Source organism: Micropterus dolomieu, linkage group LG13 (genome assembly GCF_021292245.1).
Source record: "Micropterus dolomieu isolate WLL.071019.BEF.003 ecotype Adirondacks linkage group LG13, ASM2129224v1, whole genome shotgun sequence".
In the NCBI taxonomy this organism is placed as follows: domain Eukaryota; kingdom Metazoa; phylum Chordata; class Actinopteri; order Centrarchiformes; family Centrarchidae; genus Micropterus; species Micropterus dolomieu.
In genome coordinates this window covers 2,507,472-2,518,912 of record NC_060162.1, presented here as the reverse complement: position 1 = coordinate 2,518,912, position 11,441 = coordinate 2,507,472, and the positions used below count along the sequence as shown (strand labels likewise).

The 11,441-nt window shown below is 38.4% G+C and overlaps 1 protein-coding gene across 3 annotated transcripts in view; it reads left to right on the top strand.

Moving 5' to 3' along the window:
• Positions 1–1,406: 1,406 nt before the first annotated feature.
• mef2ca (myocyte enhancer factor 2ca) overlaps positions 1,407–11,441 on the top strand; it is a 52,261-nt gene continuing 42,226 nt past the window's right edge. For 2 of the 3 annotated variants that reach the window (XM_046067053.1, XM_046067055.1), the window contains exons 1-2: positions 1,410–1,486; positions 6,167–6,269. The gene's annotated coding sequence lies outside the window, so the exon portion shown is untranslated. Of the gene's footprint in view, positions 1,487–6,166; positions 6,270–11,441 lie in introns of all 3 variants that reach the window. The other variant, XM_046067056.1, reaches the window with a different exon arrangement.

Below are 11,441 nucleotides of genomic sequence, written 5' to 3'. Positions count from 1 at the left end.
ACACACACACACACACACACACACACTGCTGGGATTGTGTTGCAGAGTGTGTTTGTGCTGAAGGTCAGCATCGTTGTTGATTATCAGAACCTGCATCTGATTATTACTGCGGGGATAGACATCATGACTTGCCCTTGCACTGGCACATGCTCAGCTGTTGGTCCCTGGACCAGAGCAACACATGCTCCAGAAATAAACCAACCCAGTTCCTCCCCAGTTACAACCTCAAAGTCGCCCCCCTGTGGTTTGCACTATATGACTGCACACACACACTCTTGTATTGCTAGTAATCATCTTTGTTGTTTTGACTTCTAAAAATACTTCAGTCTGGCGGACCTTGCCAGGGTCTGATTGCTCCATGGTTATGGGTAATAGCATACAGTAGGTTAGCTTGGGCTCCAGATTTAGATGGGCTAATGGGATGAGACCACATTTACTGATGTTTTCACACTGGAGTCTATTTGACTTTGGGGATTCTGCAGGAAAGATTGAGAAACCGCATCCTATTAATGAATATCCCAAGAGAAATCCACTAACAAGACCCAATGTGTCACTGAGCAAGATACTTATCCCGAGGCGTGAGACCTCTGACATACAGCGATTGCAAGTTGCTTTGGGTAAAAGCATCAGCGAAATGTAAATGTAACGAGAATCTGACTTTGGACACCTGTTAAAAGAAATGTACAACTTACAGAATGTAACATTTGCAGAAACTAAAAACCAGATTGTTGTAAGAAAGTTAAAGCAAGAGAGCTACGTTAGAGCTAGCTAGCTTTTCCTGCCAAACAATTGAACAAAAAAATTAATTGAGATAAACCAGCATCTTGGTAATTCAGTTTGTTATCACATAAGTAAATGAGGAGGAGCTAAATGTATATCGTCACATAAAGAAGAAAAACAAACAAAGAAAGCAAAACTTGCTAAAAATGTAGCTAGCTTAGCGCAGCAAAGTTGCAGAATTTGTTGTTATGCTACTTTTAGATTAGATATTTAAATGTAAAAATTGTAGATTAATTTTTTATTTTCATAGCAGATGGACAAAGAGACGCATAAAAATATAGATACAGTATCTCCCAAAAGTGAGTACACCCCTCACACTTTTGTAAATATCTGATTATATCTTTTCATGTGACAACACACTTCGCTAAAATGTAAAGTAGTGAGTGTACAGTTTGTATAACGATGTAAATTTGCTGTTCCCTTAAAATAACACATCACACAGCCGTTAATGTCTAAACCGCTGGCAACAAAAGTACACACCTATATGAAAAGGACTTTTGTTAGAGACTGTACTTCCCTATTTGACCTTAAGTTAGTATACTGTTTTCCCTCATATTACCTGAATATTATCCAAAAGCAGACTGCAGTATCTAAATGTTTTAAGATGATGTAGCACTTTTTTGTATCCTGATAATTCGGTTTGTCAGCATTAATCTACTTGTTGAAAAATCTTTCATTTCTGCCAATAAAGGCTTTGGCCAATCAGGTAAGAACTAAATGAGACAGAAGCTAAATCGAGTCAATAAAAACAAAAATAAAAAGCTAGCTAGTCCAGCTATAACACGGCTAGTTTAGATTAGCAATAACTGCCATTTCATCGTTTGACTCTATTAGATTTGGTTAAGGTACTTTTTAAATAACAAATTTAGTAGTAAAGTATCTGTAAATGTTTTCCCACCATTTTGTAATCCCGTTTTTTTTTTTACAATACTATAATTGTTACTGAACATAGAAACACTCGGTTTATGTTACGGCCACCGGTTTTAATAATTTCAACATTGTTTCTGAGAAATCATGTGTTCGAAATTTTGCCAGATGTTTATAAATGCTACAGTACTCATGAGCCTTGAGCATCGTTGTCATGCAGACTATATAAAAGCGCAGCCACCGTTACGTCACCTATTATATTATGTAGGCTCCTACCGCTATGAAGCCTTGAGTTTGGCATTTTGGTCTTTGCCATTTTTTTTCTTTTAACCACACATGACCATATTTGGACAAGAGGGTGAAGCTAACTAGCTCGGTTGGTTCATATTAACTGGTATACTAATTTTGCCTAGTGGAAAAAGGCCTAAAACTAAAAATACTTTTCAACAGTGCTGGTCAAACCAAAGCCATGGTAGCAACTTGTCATTCACCTTGTAGCGCCGCCCTAAAGCCTCCCCTGCTTTCAGGTCTGTTTGGTGGTGGTGATGGTGTAATGGATAAGGCACATGACTTTTTGTGTGAGAGACCCAGGTTCAATCCCCCACTGTGACCAATCCACCATTGTGTCCCTGAGCAAGACACTTAATCCCTAGTTGCTCAAGAGGCTTGTGACCTCTGACATGTATAGCAATTGTAAGATGCTTTGGATAAAAGTGTCAGCTAAATGAATAAATGTTCCTCTAAATGGGACCATAATTTACTAAATGAATCATGCTGTGTTGAAGAAGACTTGAAACTAGCGACTACAGACATTAAACTCATTACCGAAGTGTTTACTGTGGTAATAAGTCAGCTGAGAAGTAGCCTCATTTTCTCATAGACTTCTATACAATCTTCTTTTTGCAGCCAGTGGAGCCGCCCCCTGCTGGCCATTACAGAGAATGCAGGTTTAAGGCTCTTGAATAGTGGCTTCACCTTTCAGACCCGGAGGCACTTGGCACGACTCAGACCGCTTGTGAAAACAGCTTCATAATTACAGTTGAGAACAAAGGTCAGCCTAAAAATATGAACCCTTTCTTTCTGCCTTTGTAGGACAGTATTGAGTTTGAGGGCTCACTATGCAGTGGTCATTAGAGTGAAGAATTGAGAAACAATGCTCCTTTTGTCAGCCGTCCTATTAATAAAAATGCAGCATGTGTTCACTGCCAGAAGACCCGCTAACAAAAGCATCAACAAATGGCTGTGCAAGTCATTGTCTTGACTCAATTACAGGGCAATTAGGGAGTGTGGAAAATTTATGGAGAGAAAAAAAAAAAAAGGCTGAAGGGTTGTTTTCCAAAAAATGCCTTTTGTGTGCTTCATGGACCAAATATGTCCATAAACCACTTCACAATTAACAAGTAGCTAGTAGTTTAACCTTAATGTCTTGAAAAACATTAGACATGGATCCATGTAGTTAGCAGGGATTAAACTTTGTTTTCACCAGCTGCCTTCACTAGTCCAGTAAAACTAATATACCATAAGGAGTTAACACATGATATAATGCATGTTGAGCACAGTTAAAGGGAAAAGGTTTTGGTGCTGGGGCCCCCTTCAGTTATTCAGTGACGGCAGAAACAACTGTTAATTTTGTGGCTCTTTGTTCAGAAATAGAGAGCAGCCCAATAAACAGAAAGCATCATCTGCAATTGGTAATTCCAATCTTTATGTGCAATACGCTTGAAATTGGAGCAGAGTTGACTTTATTACTAAAAAATACAAGGGGCAAAGCGAGTTTATTTGTATAGCACATGTCAGCAAAAGGCATTTCAAAGTGCTTTACGTAAAACATAAAAGCAACGCAAGTAAATAAAAAAAAATGTTCACCCATAATAATCAGGCCTTTCACCTTCCCTTGTTTTGCTTTTTTTGATTTTCACACCAGTCAAACCGGATACTTTTTCATACAATATTTTTTTCCTCCTATCCAATATTGTCACCGCGAGTTCAGATCGTTTGCACTACAATCTTAAAAGCAGTCAAAACAGTGTAGAAAAACGTTCAGCCCTGTTAAATTACGTTACACTTACTCATTTAGCTGACGCTTTTATCCCAAGCGACTTATAACTGCTATATATGTCAGAGGTTGCACGCCTCTGGAGCAACTAGGGGTTAAGTAGGGAGTTGAACCCGGGTCTCTCACACCAAAGGCATGCGTCTCATCCACTGCACCATATTATAACATCACCGTGCACCGTGACCCAGACAGCAGAGAACTGTACAAGACTCGGTCTGATTACATGTGGGAGAGAAGAAAATAACTGAGTTTAAAAATAGCTAAAAATTGCGAACAACATTTGTAACGCTGGTGAGTAGAGCTGGACTTATTTATAGGCTAATATTAGGTTATCGCAGATATATCGGTATCAGGGGGATATTTTAACTGTAAAATGTCCTGCTGAGTATTTATCCTTTCTCATAATTGAAAAACAAATCTAAGGAATACATATGAAGATTGTTGAAAAGTTGATATACCATCATTATCTCAGTTTGAAATCAGTATCGGCTTTTTAAAAACCCAGTTTCTGTCGGGCTGCACTGGGAGGAGGGTCTTGCTTTTTTAAAAGTCAAATATACGATTCAGTCCCCCCCCTGCACCACAATCATTTTGGTACAGTCCCTTGCTTGTCTCTTTTGGAGGAGGGCTGATAAAATACAAGAACAGGATGAAATATCTGCTCAGTGTGTAAACCTTTAAAGTGAATTGCTGCTTTATGTGCTTTGCTTTTCGTTTCCGTCTCACTGGAAACCAGAGTTCAGCTCTTGTGTCCAGCTGTCAGTCATTAGGCGAGTTATGCCGACCATGTGACAACACTTACCCTCTGACCCCTACTGAGACAAGGGAACACGGGAGGAGGAGGGGGGTGGGCACTGTTTCGGCCAGGTTTGGTTAGATCTGTGCCGGCATGTTGGGATCAAACTAACTCACGTGCACCGACAAACGTCCATTTATATAGAAATCTGTTATTTGGATGATTCTAATTTTAAAAAAAATGTGAATGATGATGAACTAAATTCTCACGTAGTCACGAGAGAGAGAGAAGTTTCGGATGACGATGAGCGTTTATGACGTGTGTCAGCTGGGAGTGTGACACCAGTGTCCAGGTCGGGGCCGTGACCTTTGACCCTTTCCCGCAAGAACGACCTCAACCTGCATGGCCACCGTGGGCGGAGCTACATTGTGAAATGATCGGCATCTTAAGCAGCTCGTCGGTGTTTTGAATTTTATTGACACATTTTTATATTATCTCGGGGTTTTTTTCTTTATTCATTCTTCCCTTTTTATATTATGACAGAGCTGTTATGATTAATTGATCCGTTACTTTAAGAGCATCCTCCGATATTTTTTATTTACAGACTTTCAACACTCAATAAAAAAATAAAAAAATCAACAATATTAAATTCACAAAACAAAAACATCATGGCAGCAGTTCTGTGTTGCATCCTCTAAAGATGTAAATCAGCTTTATTGGAATGTGAACACATACAAGGACTGTGACTCCAGTTTTAAGTTGCTCTCAGTATTAACACACACAACAGATTACAGGAAGATAGAAACAAACATACAAGGACAACAAAGACTTATAATTTAATTGAACTATTATGCACTGTATATACAAGTAGTTGAAGAACAAAAGTAAATAAAATAAATACTAAAATGAACTTGTTCCAGTTTCTTAAATTAAATTAAAATGAATAACATTGGGTTTTGGAGTGCGATGGATATTTTTCACTGTTTTCTGATGATTATAGATCAAAACAATTAATCAAATGCACATTTTAGCTGAAACAATTAGTCATTTGATTTGTCAACAATTTTTTCAAAATCAATTAATTGCTTCAGTTTGTTATAAAGTGGCCAAACATTCACATCAATTGAAAACTTGTGTGCTTGTCTGACAAAACAAGACATTTAAAGTCATCGTCTTGGACTTTGGGAACTTGTGATGGGCTTTTCTGTCACAGTTTTCAAACATTTTATGTACTTAATGAACCAAATAATCAACTGATTAATCGATAAATGTTACAGCCCCAGATGTAAAGGGTTTATATGTCAAATTCTCTTAACAATATGTGTAGTTGACATTCTCTTAAGCACGTGCTAAAAAAGGTCTAGTGTGCAATAAAGAACAATAATTAGAACAAGAGGAAAATAAGACAAAGGATACAAAATATAAAAAAATGTCATAAACGTATTAAAATGCAAGTTAATATTCTCCCTGTCTAAACAATGTCAGTACTTTATGACACTGTCAATAATTATTTAGAAATATTACATAGTGTAGGGTGTAATGGCAGATATTTATAAGTATATTTGGATGTTTGACTGATTTCAGTATTGGTAAATGAAGGTATGTGTATTTTACAGTATAAATGTAATTGTATTTACTTATTTTACAGTCTTACAACATAAAATGGCTGAGATTGTTCTTTCTGAGTAGTTTTCTGACATTATAACTAAACTGTGTTGTATTTGCAGAGACTGTTGACTTCCTTCATGGAGATGGCATAGGATGGGAGCAGACGCGAGGAGGGAATGCCTCGAGACGTGCTGTGGATCGTGGACTATGCCCGGCAGCTGGGTGAGGATGGATTAGTTTACACACGCTCATGGCTTTCACAGTAACTTTATCTCACCCAGCCCACAGCACACTGCCGCAGACTTTATCCAACACTCAGTCAACTAAGAGACATCGAGGTGTTTGTATGAAAAACTGCAAAAATCAGAGTCACACTATCAGATCCTGGTGAAGTGTAGTTCAGCTACAATGAGGCACTTTGTTCTGACCGTCAGATGAAGAAGAGGTGGACAAGGACGAAAGTCTGAGGACGTTCTGCTTCCAGTAATAATATTTTCAGGGTCTCTCTCTGCACACATCTGGTTCTCTTCAGACTGTGCTTATTGCTTCTGCCATTGCTTGTTTATGTTTCTCCAACACCTCATCCAACTCCTACACTATCTGAGGTTAAACATTACATAATGGACTCCACACACACACACACACATACTGTACATGCAAGCATCGTTTTACTGAGACAAGAAGACGTAAACCCCCGAAACTGTAGGACATGCAGACCTTGCTGTTTACTTATTCTGATAATTGTCCGTCTCTACGACACATTTTGTTAAATATTTGCTTAAATAACATTCAGGTAACACATTGAGGAACAGCGGCCCTCAAATGTTACACAAATACAGAGCACAATCAAAAGAAATGGAAACAATATGTGATAATTAATTAATTAATATTAAATATTTTAAACATTCACGTTTAACATTTCTGAGATTCAATATACACTTTTTAAAAATAGCAACTCCATATTCACCAAAAACCTGTTACATACTTTTATTGCTCTAAAGACTTAAATGATAATTAATTAATTATTAAACATTTTTAAAGTTGTGAGATTCTTCATCAGGTAACAGATACAACAGAATATGTAACAGAATATGTCGCAGCAGTTTTCAGCAGTGGTGCAATGTAAGTAAGTACGTTTACTTAAGTACTTAAGTACAATTTTTACATACTTGTACTTTACTAGAGTATTTCCATTTAATAATTCTTTATACTTCTACTTCAGTACATTTGTCGGACACTTATAATTACTTTTCTCATAAGAAAACATGATAAGCTTATTTGATAATCTACTAAACACTGATGAACTACAACATAATACTGAGTAACTTTTACATTTGATACTTTAAGTACATTTTGATGATAATGTACTTTTGTAAGTTGAATGCAGGACTTTTACTTGTAATGGATTATTTTTAAGCTATGATATTTCTACTTAAGTGAAGGATTTAATAACTTCTTCCACCACTGCTTTTCAGTGGCAATACTTCAGAATACGCAGAAGAAGATCCTTGTCAGATTGAAAATGTTGTCTTAGATGTGTGAGACACTTTTTACAACTAATGGGAGTTTTTGAACATACATTCATGGAGCACAAGGTCCTGATTTACACTTTCTATATATTTTACATAAAACAAAACGATAGCTGTTGGTATCTTTTAACCATGATCGTTCTCTTACCCTAATAAGGGAGTCATTTGAATCTAAATCATGATCTTTGCCTATAACCAAGTCGGTTTTTATCAAACCAAACCTTAACCACAGCAGCAGAAGATCAGAAAACGCTTCTATTTTTGAAACAGTGGAAGTTTAGGAAGGCACAAACAAATTCCTGCTGATGGGGGTTTCAGATCAGAAAACATTTCAATGTTATATAATGTATTTGTGTGACATATTTCTTATCGAAAGCTGTTAGAAAGTTAAATACATTACAGCGTTACTGCGCAGGTTAACCAGCTTGTTCACTTTGACTGATTAGTTAAAACTTACTAATATGCATTGACACAATATGAATGTATTAAGAGATCTGATTACTTAGCCTGGCTGCCAATTTGTCCCGGTAGCAACCTGCAGTACTGCAATGAATAAATCCTCTTCCACTCCACAAGTATTTCCCCCATAGACCTCCATTATAAAAGAAACATCTGTAAAACTTTTGGTGGATTATAACTCTTTGTATTATGAGTTTTTAATCTAGAGGTTTTATATTTTATGTTTTTTATTTGCATGACGTCACCCTACTGTAAAGTCTGCGGACTGGGCAGGAATGTGTGGGTGTGGCCAGCGGGAGAAACACTTAGCATGTGCAGTGGGCTGCAGAAGCAAACCCGGAAGCTGGAAAACCTTTTTTGGCTTTTGCACTTTTGAGAACATTTTTCATTCAAGTTACAGGATGCCAATTTTGAGTCCACAGACCAGTTCTTATAAAGCTTATGAAGCTAACTGTGCCGCTAACTGGAGCTCATATTTCAAAACCCAATTTGGGGTCTGTAGCACCAAAGTCACAGGTCAGAGCTCGCTCACTTTTTGTTCTCCGACGCCAAAACGCACAATTTTCCACCTGGTAAAAATTGTCATCAATAAATCTGCTTAAAATCTTAAGGAATGTCTGCAAAAATAGGAGCGTAGCTTTCATTACTTCACAATTTTTCATATTTTGAACAGATAACCGTGGTAAGAAATCCACAACAATTCAGGTCCAGTACAATCTCTCTCGTTATTTGAAGTCTTGTACTTTTGGGAATTACTCCTCCCTATACTAAAACACATTAAAGTAAAGATGGATCTACTGGAATGGACCATTTTAACCCAGAAAGGTAGCGATGTGTGCACATGGGTGATTGAGGCTTCAGTCTGATGATGGTTGAAGGTTTGTTTAGACCTCTAAACGGGCCAGAACTAGGAGGATTTCCCTGACGGCTTAAATCTGCCATAATTCAATTTCAGCCCCGTGTTTTGCCGGCTTCCTATAGACAGGGTGAAGTACAAACAATCACTGTTAGCCTTTTCCCCCTCCTTCCCACCTCTTTTCATTTCCTCCCTTCCTCACGTCTGAATGGTGCAGACAGGAGTCCAAACAGCCCGTTGAGGGTGGAGAAAGGCGGGGTAAATGAACAGCACATTTCTTTTTTTCAGTAGGAGGAAAGGGATGGATACAAACCAGCGGTGGGGAAATTTAAACACATAACATTTAACACACCAGAACATTTCACACATTCCTTCAAGCCTAAACGCTAACGTTTGCCCTCGTCTCCGACTCTGTGTGTTGTAGGAGAGAAATCATGCGCAAAATTTATTTTCAGGCGGAATTATCGTTTACGCTTCAGCAGGTCCTTGCTGAATGAAACTCACTGACCTACAGTAGGTAGCATGGAGGGTCCTGGTAAGCTGCTTTCAGACGCACATTTATAGTGAATATTAAGCTGATTATATCTCTGATTTAGAAAGCAAAGATATAGCTGCTGACTGTCAGTAGGTAAAATTCAGACTGTGATGTTTAAAGCTCAATCAATATTTTGTATACATCAAACACTGAATCAAATAAATGCATATAATGTCAAAGGAATCACTTGTGGTAAGAAACAGAGAGGTAACTCCCAAGTTTGCAGCTTTTTAGCCTCTTTTAGCTCACTGTTGGTTTTCCAGCCCACATTTTTACCTCACAGTTCAGCCTCGTTACTTCCCAGTTACTTCCATCTTGATATGTGAGAGAGCTGCCAGACATCCCTCTGGATCACTTTATACAAAATCAACACATTCTCACTGCCAACTCGTCACATATGGATGCTTGGTAAAGACCCCTTGGTGTCGCTTACCCTTTAGGGTTGACTTTTAGGGCTTTGCAGTCATGTTAGCAACAGTAAATATGCAACAACCAGTTACACTTTCAAAATAAAAGTACTTGTTAACGTGGAAAGTTGCAATTTGGTTACAAAAGTACTTTGTTGGGTTTCGGAAAAGATTTGGGTTAAAATAACTACGTTACGTGCGTAGTTAAGTTTCGCAAACTTAAATTAAAACATTCAATGTTGATTTTTTTTCTTTTTGTTTCACATGGGAAACGAACACGGGCATCTTGACTGAAAGTCCATCCGTTCACCCCAATCACCTCCTTAGTCAGACTTTTCTGTTAAATATCCTACACCTGCCTTAACCGTTCAAAAGTGATGCTTACGCTTCCCTCGGTGCGTTGAACTAAGACGCAAAGGGGCTTCTCAGTGTGTTACAAACTGACGCCCAAGGGTCTCGACCATGCATGCACATGTGACAAGTTGAGAGTTAGAATGTTTTCTTGAAGGAGAATAAAAACTGTTCAAGCAGCAGACAGTTACCGAGACAAGACTTTCACACAGTTTGTCCTATATCATAACTAGCTACAAACTATGTCTCTTCAAGAAAAGAAGGAAAACTCGTTATTGAAGGACAGTCCTGAGAACAAAATGTCAGGGGGCAGTAAACGACACCGTCCAGAGAAAATAAAAGAGGCTCACAGAGATATTTTGGCTGGTTATCCTGCTAACCAGTAGTAATCCCCCAGCTTTAAGAACTATATATGTATATAAATTTCACCTGAACAATAGCCAGATTTCCATCCAAATGTGGCTCAAATTTTAACAGAATTTCAACTAAATCTGCAAAATGTGAATTATCACTGAACACATTTTAGGCGAGAAGTAAGCACTCCTTTTTATTTCGATTGGTGCTCAGTAATTGTTATGCGGGAACTAACGCCAACGCATCACTGATGCCAGACAGATATCTAGATAAATATCTGGAGCCGTCTGCCGACTCGACATCCGCATCCAAACCAAGGAGAGCAGGCAGCTGGCAGAACTTTAAGACCCCCGTTACAAGACGGCAAGTCGTGTTGTCTGAACAGCACAGCGATCTCTAACTTACGTAATTAATCGCGTAGTTATTTTAACCCAAAAGGTCTTGCCTACACCTAACCAAACTGCAACGTTTTGCGACGTTAACCACTAGTTTTACTTTGAAAGTCTAACCGGACGTTATTCATTCTTACTAACTTGACCACGGAGCCCTACACGTACAAAAAGAGTCGCCAAAGGGTCTTGACAAAGCGCCCATATATGAGACCCTGGGGCGTGAACGGGTTGCTTGAAACGATGGAAAACCATGTGGAAATTATGAAAATCAGACATTTCTGTTAGTGTCACGTGTTAATGTGAGGAAGGTTACAGGCTCCTCATCGTTTCTGACGTAGGCTACGTAGCACTTTGCTTTTCTGAATAACCCAACAGTTCCAGCTCAGTCAGCTGGTAAAACTGTTTAGCAATATTTTGTCTGCTTTTCCACCTTTTTGTTTTTTATGCCCAACTTGAAAATGACTTATATGACCTGACCCTGAGGGATGTGTGTCCGCTCTCTCGCCTGCCC